This window comes from Leucopleurus acutus, assembly GCF_964270905.1.
Source record: "Leucopleurus acutus genome assembly, chromosome: X".
NCBI lineage: Eukaryota > Metazoa > Chordata > Mammalia > Artiodactyla > Delphinidae > Leucopleurus > Leucopleurus acutus.
The window spans coordinates 60,607,923-60,620,248 of NC_139148.1; the positions used below are offsets into that span (position 1 = coordinate 60,607,923).

General features: G+C 39.3%; 1 pseudogene across 1 annotated transcript; it reads left to right on the forward strand.

Annotated features, from left to right (window-relative positions):
• Nucleotides 1-1,971: 1,971 nt before the first annotated feature.
• LOC309978737 (small ribosomal subunit protein eS1-like) lies at nt 1,972-3,029 on the forward strand (annotated as a pseudogene). The gene is made up of 2 exons: nt 1,972-2,596; nt 2,917-3,029. The product of its transcript is annotated as a small ribosomal subunit protein eS1-like (transcript).
• The last annotated feature ends 9,297 nt before the right edge of the window (nt 3,030-12,326 follow it).

A 12,326-nucleotide genomic window follows, 5' to 3' on the forward strand; every position in this document is an offset into this window, starting at 1 on the left:
AATTTCAGGTGTACTCGGATATTACATCTCTCAGCAAACTGAGGGCATTTATTTCAACACCTTCTGTCGCTACTCTGCAAAACTCCAAATTTGGCGCTGCTCTGAGGTTGCTTACAGCCCATAATGGAGATAGAATATGTGTCTACATGAGAATATCTATAGAAATACTAATATTTGTATGACTAATTTGCACATGGCCCACATGAAGAGGGTAGTGCCCACAGTAAAGGTGGTGATTTTAGGTCATCCTTTCTCCTCCTTGCACCAGCCCTCTTCTGCTCAAAAAAAAAATTTCCCATATCATTGATGCCTGAAATTCTTTCAACGGAGTACAAGGCCCTATAATTTCACAGTTAAGTTATTTAATTCAATTTAAGTGATATCTCCTAAGCAACTACTTACGCGTCAGGCACCATGCTAAACACTAAAGACCTAGAGTTCAATAAGAGAGTCCCCGCCCTCAAGGAGTTAATGTTTTAGAAAAGGAGACGAGTAAATAAACTAATATAATGTGACAAATACAAAATAAGTGAATATTCCAAGCAGCACATAGGACATGAGTAAGTGGAGGAATTAAGGAAGGCTTCCTGGAGGAGGAAACATCTGAGTTTGACAGACATGAAAAGACAAACAGGAATGGAAATGGGGAAAGGTAATTTCTTGCAGAGGGAATAGCATATGCAAAGTCATCCAGATAAGAAACAGCATGATATTTTTAGGCAATTATCACCAATTCAGGTTGTGTAGTGGAAGTGCTTAGAGAGGTAGCCTGGCTGAGGATGGGCAGATGAGGATGATCCTTCTATATTAAGCAAAGGATCTTTGGTTTTATAATGTAGATGATAAGAAGCCACTGAAGGATCTACAACACACACACACACACACACACACACACACACACAAAGGCATGATCAGATTTGTGTTTTAGAAGGATTATTTTGCAAGCAACATGGAAGATGTGTCTGAGTTGAGTGTGACCAATTATGAGTATCTACTGATACAGTAGTACTTGGAATCAGATGATGGTGGTGGGAATGGAGAAAAGGGAAGAGAGAAGGCTGAGACTGAGGAAATAAAATAGATAGGAGTTGTATCTGATAGATATGGTGGTAGTATAGTGTAGGGCTTAAATGTGTGAGCTATGGACTTAGGCTGCCTGGGTTTAGATCATTGCTTCCTAGATGTATAACCTTGAGCATGTTATCCAACAAGTTTTCCTTCTCTGTAAAATGGAAATAAGACTAAAAGCTACCCCGGGGCTTTTGTGAGAATTCAATGAAATAAAATATGTGCAAATAGTAAGTCCTCAGTAACTATTAGCTATTATTACTGTTTGATGGGAGAGAGAGAAAATAGATAAAATGACTCCTAGGTTTCTGAGGTAGGTAACTATGTGGATTGCTGGTATCACCAATCGAAATTGGAATTACAGAAAGAAGAGTGAGCTTGGGAGGGAAGACAGTGAGTTCAATTTGGATAAATCTAGGGTGTCTGTAGGACATCCAAATGTCCAGGAGGCAGCTGGAAATACAGGCCTGGACCTCGAGGGTGTGACTAGAATTAGAGATTTGGGAATTATTAGCATACAGTGTAGAAAGAAAAATGTGAAGAGGCAAGGACAGAATATTTAAAAATTGATGAAGGCATGCAATGTTGATGAGAGTGTAAATCTGTACAATCTTTCTGGGAAGCTAATTGGCAGTATGTATTAAAAAAAACAAACAACACCTTTGACCTCAGGAAACTTGTAATACTGGTTGTCTCTGGAGAGCAGAACTGGAGAACAGGAGTCAGGGACAGCAGGGAGAGTTGTTTTTCATTTTCATTTCATTTATGTTTAAGTGCTTTTGTATTGTAAACATATTTTAAATGGGAATTCCCTGGCGGTCCAGTGGTTAGGACTCAACTCTTTCACTGCTAGGGCCCGGGTTCAATCCCTGATGGGGGAACTGAGATCCTGCAATCCATGGGGCACAGCCAAAAAAAAAATTAATGTTATTTATCAAAACTTTTGGCTCAAAATTTTCACCTCGATCATAAAACTCAGTGTCTTGTGTAAATGGCCAAATTCAGGGTTCTCCTATGTATCCATGTAAAATAATGTTCTTATATTCGTTGATATGGAATGATGCCCACGAAAAAAGTGAAAAAAAGCTGGTAAAAAAATACTGTACACCATGGCGGTCAGCAAGAACAAGCGCCTTACAAAAGGCAGCAAAAAAGGAGCCAAGAAGAAAGTACCATGATTGAAGCTCACGTTGACGTCAAGACTACCGATGGTTATTTGCTTCATCTATTCTGTGTGGGTTTTACTAAAAAAATGCAACAATCAGATTCGGAAGACCTCTTATGCCCAGCACCAGCAGGTCCACCAAATTCGGAAGAAGATGATGGAAATCATGACCCAAGAGGTGCAGACAAGTGACTTGAAAGAGGTAGTCAATAAATTGATTCCAGACAGCATTGGAAAAGACATAGAAAACACTTGCCAATCTATTTATCTGCTCCATGGTGTCTTTGTTAGAAAAGTAAAAATGCTGAACAAGCCCAAGTTTGAATTGGGAAAACTCATGGAGCAACATGATGAGTTTGCATGGTGAAGGTAGTAGTTCTGGGACTTCCCTGGTGGCACAGTGGTTAAGAATCTGCCTGCCAATGCAGGGGACACAAGTTCGATCCCTGGTCCGGGAAGATCCCACATGCCGCGGAGCAACTAAGCCCGTGTGCCACAACTACTGAGCCTGTGAGCCACAACTACTGAGCCCACGTGCCTGGAGCCCGTGCTCCACAACGAAGAATAGCCCCCCACTCTCCGCAACTAGAGAAAGCCCGCGCGCAGCAACAAAGACCCAACACAGCCAAAAATAAATAAATAAATAAATTAATTATTTTTAAAAGGGGAAAAAAAGGTAGTAGTTCTGGAAAAGCTACTGGGGATGAGACAGGTGCTAAAGTTGAATGAGTTGATGGATATTAGCTGCCAGTCCAAGAATCTGTTTAAAATTCAGACTTTTAATGGTGACAAATAAAAGATCTTGTGAAAAAAATATTGTAATGTGATACCATTTGTATTACTGTATATGATATATATGATAATTTTTAAAGACTAGAAGGATATAAATTAAAAATGTTAGTGGTAGTTACCTCTGTGGTGGTGGGGTTTCAGTTTTATGTTTTTATTTATAATTTTCTAAAGGACCTGATTTTTAACAATAAACATGTACCTTTTTTTAATCAGAAAAAAAAAAACTATTTCCATCTGGGAAAAAAATTAAAGGACAGGCACAGGAAGAGAAGCTTGTGAAGGAAACCCAGGAAGGAATTTTCGGAGAGGTAGAAAGAGAACCAGGAGACAATAGTGATCTGAAGGAGTGGGATAAAAAATGTTTCCAAAAGGAAAGTAGGTGGTTAACAGTGTTTAATACAGTAGAATGGTCAAATAAAACCTGGGAAATGTACAGTCAATTTGACAATTACCTAAAGGTGAGAGGTTTGGTAGAGCGCTGGGAGTAGAACCCAGATTGCAGCAGATTAAGAATTGAATCAGGGCTTCCCTGGTGGCGCAGTGGTTGAGAGGCTGCCTGCCGATGCAGGGGATACGGGTTCGTGCCCCGGTCCGGGAAGATCCCACATGCCGCGGAGCGGCTGGGCCCGTGAGCCATGGCCGCTGAGCCTGCGCGTCCGGAGCCTGTGCTTCACAACGGGAGAGGCCACAACAGTGAGAGGCCCGCGTACCGCAAAAAAAAAAAAAAAAGAATTGAATCAGAGGTGAAGTAGAAACATTTAGTACAGACTATTCTTTAAAGAAGCTTGCCCAAGATTTGAGGAATGTGGTAGCTAGAGAGCAATGCATTGACAAAGAAGGATTTGTTTGTCTGTTTGTTTAAAGAGAAAGGAGGCTTGAATATGTTTAACGACTGGCGTGGGGGGGAAGAATTTCATAGAAAGAGAGAAGTTGAATATACAGGTAAGTAATAGGAAAAGGCTTAAAATCAAATAGCCCTTGGAGAATTGCGAAAGTTAAATTCACAATGAGGTGTAAATACACGGTCTTTTTTTTTAAGAGAAAGATTTGATAACGTGGAGAGTAGCAGGGTACTGGGCTACTTAAATGTTTTGCAGTAATAATGCAATTGACAGCTGTTATCAGCTGGCTCCTATACACACACACACACACACACACACATACACACACACAGAGAGAGAGAGAGAGAGAGAGAGAGAGAGAATAGAATAGAATAGCCAAGGCAAATCTCTTGGCAAACAGGTGACATCAGAGCATGATGTGAGAGCAATGCGCGTTTTTCTCTCATTGGATTTCTTTGACTATGTTCATTCTTTGCCAAAAGGAGTCCAGTGTTGGGAGGGGAATGAGAGAGAGAGATTTAGGATCCTCAAATTGGAAGGAATCTCATTAGTTCATCCTCCTGCCCACAGGCAATACTGGACCTTAAACATACATCTATCCATCTTTCTGCCTTTAAATTTTTCCCAAAGGAGATTGCACAATCTCCGAATCAGTCATACGCAATCATACTGACAAGAACTTCTTTCTAGTCTCTATTCAGACTGTCCTGAGGAATTGGCAAATCAAGAGCCCCTATAATTTGGAGTGTTTGTGTTCTTGGGAGCAGGGGTCTGGAACTGCAGGGAGGGAGTAGGGGGGAGGGTCTGAGTGTAAAAGAGGTAGTGCAGAGAGGAAATCCAAAGAGCAGGGCTCATGACATACAGTCTACTCCAGGGAATGTTGATCCAGAATTTACCTGCCTTTCTATGGAGCCCCGCTCTCCTTCTGCACACATCCATTCAACTGCTTACTACTAGTAGTGACTTCTCCTCTTGAAGTTCCTTTAACCCTAATTTCACCTGGCGCCTCCCTAGGGATCGTCTCTACTTTAACTAAATCCCTTCTGAAAGTTGGATGAAATGTTAATGAAACATTTCCAATGTTGATGAAAAGTCCTTTAAATACTCAACTTGTCTACTTAAGTTGGTGATTGTATTTACTTTACTAAAGTATCTCTCGATCGCCTAAGGGTGAGGGCAATCTGAGGAAAAGTGGTGCGGCCTAAGTGTGTGAGTAGCTATGCATGTTTATCAGGTGTTGCTAAAGACCTAACCCTTTAGCTGACAAGAGTTTGGCCTCCAGCTTCCATACAGGTGTTTGTTAATTATATAATGAATCATCTAGCAACAATAAGACCTGGAAAGATGATAATGTTGCAATTAGCCAGCTTTCTTCCCTTAATAAAAGCTAACATTTATTGAACACTTACTATCTGCCAGGCACTCTTTTAATCACTTTATGTATTTTAACTCAGTTAATCCTCAGAACAATCCTATGACATAGGTGCTATTTTTATAGCTGCATTTTACTAATGAGGCACAGACAGATTAAGCAATTTGCCCAAAATCACACAGCTAATTAGTGGTAAAGTCAGGATTTGAACCCAGCCAGTCTGGTTTTGGAGCCCAGGTTTTCAACCTGCCGCCCAGAGAAGATCCTTTTAGCCCATACAGGGCTAAAAAGGAGTCATCATAAAGGGTGTGAGATGGAAAAAGAATTAGGAAAGGAAAAAGGAGAGAAATAAAGACCAAAAAAAAAAAAACTTTAAGGGGTAGAATGTCACTAACAACAGCTTAGTAACATTCTGGTGTAAGTTGCCTGCTCCTGCCTAGATGTTCTTCATCTGGCCTTTAATCTGAAACTTTTTGTATTGAATTCTATCTTCTTAATACCTATGATAACTTCAAGCCTATTTAATTTCTGCCCATCCTTCAAAGCCCAGTGCAGGTCCCACCTCCTCCATAAAGCCTCCATATTCATCCAGTCTACAGTAATCTGTACTTTTGAAATTTTTTACAGACTTCTTGTCTGTAGCGTTCATTTGGCTCTGACTCGCATTTTTAATTAGTCTTGTGTACATTTATGTCTCATCTTACCAACCATACCGTAAACTCCCTAAGGGAAGAGACTATGACTTTTATTTCTCTTGCATCGTGTATCCCCCATAATGCCTAGCATGGTGTATTGCAAATAATAGGCACTCAGCAAATATTTGTTGGTTGACTAATTGATTGGGAAAGGTCAGAGACTACATCAAATCTTGGTTAACCCCTGAATCATTAGTGAAGAGCTATGCACTAAATGTGTACTCAATAAACATTAATGATGATTACAAAATCATTCAAAGAGTTTTTATAGAGCTTCTACACTGTGTAGAGAATGGTGTGTGGGGATAGAAATTAAATAGAGGATACAGCTTCTACCTTTGAATACCTTAGCTTAGGCTTCTCTTACTACTTCAATGCACACTATCTCCTTTCTCTGAATTCCTGCTGCATTTGAAGTCAGTACTAGCTATCACTCAGTTGTTGTCTCCCCTGATTCAATTGCAAGCTCCTTGAAGGAAATGGATAACACTGTGCTGGGACCATAATGGAATCACAGAATTAGAAAGGACTTTAGAGATTTCCCTATTGTCAAACTTCCCACCCAACGCAAAAATCCCTTTTGCAACAGCCCTGATTCAGCTCTTATTTAATTATACACTTCCAGTATCAAAATTAATCAATATAGGAAGCATAGGAGGAAGAATAGGTTCAGGAGCTACATAATGAGTTGGATTCTGACTACATGCAGTTTACTGTGATTGTTAGACAACGAAGTGGAGACAAACAGCTGAAATTCAAGTCTCAATCTCAGGAGAGATGTCAGGACTGCAGACAGAGACTTGGAGTCTTGGGTATGTAAGTAGTAGTTGAAACACTAAGATTAAGACTACTAAGGACAAGAGAACAAAGAAACCAAGGACAAAATCTCCGAGAATTCCTCTAATGGGAAAATGAGAGGAGAAATCAATGAGGTGAGAGAACTGGAAGATGAAGAAGAGAGTTTTAAGGAGAGACTGGTCACCAGAGTCAATGGAGGATGGATCAATGAAGTTAGAATGGATAAGACTGAGATAAGGTTATTTGATCTGGTGATTAAGAAGCCAGACGTTTGATGACCTTGAAGAGAGAGGTCTCAGTGAAGTAGGGTCTATTTTGACTTACTCTTGTTACCTATAATGCCTAGTTCAATGCCTGGTTCAATACATATTTGTTGAATAACTGAATAAATGGTTGGAAGAACTGTAGTTCCTGCTAAAAATAGGAGGTGATGGGGAAAAGTAAACAAGTTAGCCTTTCTTTTTCTCTGAAGCAAGAGGAGAATATGGGTAATAATATAGAGAAATGTTAAGGTGAAAAAGAAAGGGGCAATGATTTTCCCCCCAAAATGTGAAGTAAGCTCATCTGAGATTCTCTCACAGGTTTGATGGAATAAACTCTCAACCGGTAACAACTATAAACTCTGGACAAAATACACAAAATACACACACACACACACACACACACACACACACACACACACACACATACACACACATGAAAGCTCCAGAGAGTAAACAAAAGTAGGCGGATATTGGATGGAGGTTGGAACTTAGAAGAAGGGAACAGCAGGGGCCAGGGTTCCTATTTTTATGGATTTGACCTGAGGACAGGCTGTAGTCATCAGCCACATCGCTAAAACTACAACAGGAAGCCCTCATCTTTCTAGCCTATAGAACCAGAGGACAGGATCTGGGGAAACGACAGTCTCTAGAAAATGAGGGGATATATTAGAAAGACACCCTGAGGAGGAGCCCTAAATTATCTGTATAAATTCCTCCCAAGACTTATCCTAAACCATGCATGCACAGGGTGGACTGAAAACAACTTTCATCTAAGACTAAAAGAATGGAACTGAGATTTGAGCTGCTACCCACCACAGGCAAGGCAGGGTTTTTAGTTTGAATCTAACCAAGTTAATTGCCTGCTGAAACAAATGCATCCTCACTCTTCAGAGAAGTATAACAGTATCCAGAGACTCCACAAGATAGCATTCACAATGTCCAGTAAACCCTCTAAAATTGCTCACTATATGAAGAATCAGGAAAATGTGGCCCATTCTCAAGGGAAAGACAATTCATGGAGGCCAACCCTGAGATGATGATGCTCAATGAGGAGAGGAAAAATGTCCTGGTAATGAATGAAGAGATAGGAAACTTCAGCAGAGAAATAGAAAATATAAAAAGGAACTAAATGGAAATTCTAAAACTGAAAAACACAATGTCTGAAATTTAAAAAATTAACTAGATGCACTTAATAGCAGAATGAAACACCAGAGGAAAGAGTAAGTGAACTTGAAGGTACAGCAATAAAAACTATCCGATCTGAAGAAGAGAGTTGGTTGAAATAAAATGAACAGAGCCTTATAGACCCATGAGAGAACATCAGTGGTCTAAAATAGGTGTGATTAGCATCCCTGAAGGAGAGAAAAGAGAGAATGGGGCCAGAAACAGTATTGGAAGAAAAAATGGTTGAACACTTCCCAAATTTGGTGAAGGACATATATTTAAAGATTCAAGCTCAGCAAAGTCCAAACAGGATAAATATGGAGAAAATTGCACCTATGTGTATCATAGTCAAACTGCTGAGAACCAAAGATCAAGAGAAAATCTCGAAATCAGCCAGAGAAAAACAGCACATTACATATAATGATTCAAATAACAATGGACTTCTCCTCAGAATCTGTGGATGCTAGAAGACAGTAGAAAAACATCTTTAAATTACTGGGGGAAAAAATCACTGGCGACCCAGAATTCTATGTTCAGTAAAAATATTCTTCAATAACAAAGGCAAAATAAAGACTCTCTTCAGATAAAGAGAGTCTCTCTCATGCTTATAATCCTTTATTCTTGCTGTTCCCTATGTCTGGAACACACAGTCTCTCCTCTAGTCCCCTCCCTATCTTCAGCCTGCTAACTCCTACTCATCCTTCACAACTAAGCTTAAACGCCACTTCCTCCAGGAAGCCTTCCTGATCCCCCAAGTCCAAGTTAGGTGTCCCTCACTAATACATCAATAGCCCCCCACATTTCTCCAGTCTTAGCATTTATCATGCTGTATGTAATTACATGAGTTGATTGTCTGTGACTTCACTAGACTATATGTTCCATTAGGGCATGCATCATGTTTTCCTTATTGGTGTATTTACAGTGCATGCAATAAGCACTCAATTAATATTATCGAATAAAGAAAAGAAAGTCTGATTCCAAAGTATTTTTTCCTTTCTACTATGCCAGGCTGTCATCATCGAGAAGGAGGTCCTGACACTACTATAAGATTGACTACTATTATACTCTCTTAAACTTTATGGAGAAATCTACTGTGCTTTGAAAAACTGAAGCTTTCATTGAACTATCATTTTCCTGTGATTTCATGGGCAATTACTGTTTGGAGGCTATCCATATGTGCTTAACATAGATCCTTGGTAATCAATGCTTGTGAAAATCCTCATTCAATACCACTTCAAGATAAATGATGAGTAACGTGGAAATGATTAAACTATGGTGCATCCAACTTATAGAATATTATGTAGGCACTAAAATTATATTTATAAACCTGTGTAATCATTTGAAAACACACTTATATGTTAAGTGGGAAAAAGACAAAACCAAAAATACAAAATTGTATGTATAGTGTGATTACATTGTTTTTGTAAAAAAAAAAAATCTATGTGGAAGGGAAAAATAATGCTAGAAAGAAATATAGCCAAATTATTGGCTGTGGTTTTCACTGGGTGATGGAACTACAGTTACTTTAAACAATTATTTTCTGTATTTCACAATTTTTTTTTAATAAACACATTATTTAAGCAGCATTATTCCTATAGTGAGTGTGGGGGGACTTTCTTTTTTAAAAAGTTTAAAATAGAAAGTCTAAGGGTAGGTAGAGGTCCCCTGATACACCAGACGACAATCACAAGTAAAACAGGACTGTGTTTAAGCCTCCTTTCTCTTTAACTTGTACCTTAATGGCCTGATACCACTCATAGATTAACTAAGTGCATGACCTTGTTGAAGGATGCTATAAGACTGGCCTCAGGAAAAGAAGAAAGGGGATCAGCAGTGGAAACTGCCAGAGGCAGAAGGAGAAAGAGACTAAGCAAAGAGATCAGAGAAAGTAAACATAAAAGAACAGGAAACGGGAGGGGGGAGGGAAAGACAAGAGGATAGGTATATGTATATACATACTTTCATACATTGGCACCCGCATGAAAAAGAGGAGCTGGTCATGGATTTTTATTACAGGCATAGCTAGCATATTTTTCATGTTATTTTATTATTATCTGTATTAAGAGTATGTGTGTTTGTGCCTCGTGCCTCACTATTCCCCAGGGGCACACTATGTATTTCTTCAGCCCACATGTGCTGTCATATCTGCCTGATGTTGCCAGGGAAGATCAACTGGACACTAGGTCTGGACATTCTGGAGCCTACTCTGGGAGCAAATTGCATAACCACGTGCCTATCTACGTGAGCTATAGATTTAGCAGACTATGTGGGACAGTCGGGAACATTCTGGGTGATAAAGGAGATCTGGTTGGGGATTCGGGAAGTCCCAGAGGCATTTATGGAACACAAGAAAGTAGATTAGTTCTCTCCGGGTCTAAACCCATTTATGACAAACAACTCGACAGCTCATAGCCAAGATTGTTTTTAAGATATTCATATTATTCTGTTGACTTTGTATATTGCTTCCGTCATCCTTGAAACTTTCACTGGGCTAGTGGGATGGCTGATGGGGGGGGTTCGATTATTAAATGTCATGCGACAGTGTTGGAATTAGAAGTTAATTTCTACATGGTTTGGTTTGAGTATAGTCATTTCCCAGAAAGGATTTCCAGCAACCTTGTCTTTTCTGTATGATAATCCATCTTTTAACCCACCTGGAAATCAGGAACAAGGAGACTTAAAAGTAGGACATGTAAAGGGACCAACACAAGATCTTAGCATCATTCATTGACCTTTAGAGGGTGGATGCAGTTGTCTTAGAGCTCCTGATGATATAATTTGTAGGGTAAAAAACTGTGGCTTCCATTACCGTACGCTAGAGTCTTGCACCATCCAATACAGTAGCCACTAGCCACATGTCACCAAATTTAAATTAAATTAAAACTTCAGCTCCTCAGTTGCCTGGCCACATTTCAAATGCTGAATAAGCACATGTGGCTAATGGCTACTGTATTGAACAGAGCAGATATAGAATATTTCCATCATCATAGAAGGTTCCATTGGACAGCACTGTGAATCTAGACTCGCAGGATGATGATCTGAGGATCAGGCATCCCTGCGTCTGCATGTAAAGTGACTTTTAAAAAAATTTTATTGGGGTATAGTTGATTTACAATGTTGTGCTAGCTTCAGGTGTACAGCAAAGTGAATCTGTTATACACATAATATATCCACTCTTTTTTAGATTCTTTTCCCATATAGGCCATTACAGAGTACTGAGTAGAGTTCCCTGTGCTGTACAGTAGGTCCTTATTAGTTATCTATTTTATATATAATAGTGTATATGTGTCAGTTCCAATCTTCCAATTTATCCTCCCCCCTTTACCCCTTGGTAACCATAAGTTTATTTTCTACATCTGTAACTCTATTTCTGTTTTGTAGATAAATTCATTTGTAGCCTTTTTTTAGATTCCACACATAAGTGATATCATATATTTGTCTTTCTTGGTCTGATTTACTTCACTCAGTATAACAATCTCTAGGTCCATCCATGTTGCTGCAAATGGCATTATTTCATTCTTTTTTATGGCTGAGTAATATTCCATTGTACATGTGTACCACATCTTCTTTATCCATTCCTCTGTTGATGGACATTTAGGTTGCTTCCATGTCCTGGCTATTGTAAATAGTGCTGCAATGAGCATTGGGGTGCATGTATCTTTTCGAATTATGGTTTTCTCTGGGTATATGCCCAGGATTGGGATTACTGGATCATATGGTAGCTCTATTTGCAGTTTTTAAAGGAACCTCCATACTGCTCTCCATAGTGGCTGTACCAGTTTACATTTCCACCAACAGTGTAGGAGGGTTCCTAAAGTGACTTATTTTTTTTTCTTACTTCAGGTTGTCTCTTTGCATCAATGTGCTCCAAGTGACACCAGGGAAACTAAGGCAGTTTAGCAGACCTTTTAACCCTCTTGCCACACACACACACACACACACACACACACACACACACACACACATAAGAATTCTCCCTTGGGGAATGGCTAAATAAAATGTGACATATTCGTTAAATGGAATACAATACAGCAGTTACAGGGAATGAGCTAGAAGTATCAACAAGGATAGATCTCAAAAACATTTTTGTGTGAAAAAAGTCAGTTGCTGAATGTAATCATTTATTGCACACAAAACAATACTACATTTTTCCTATGTAAGAGTATT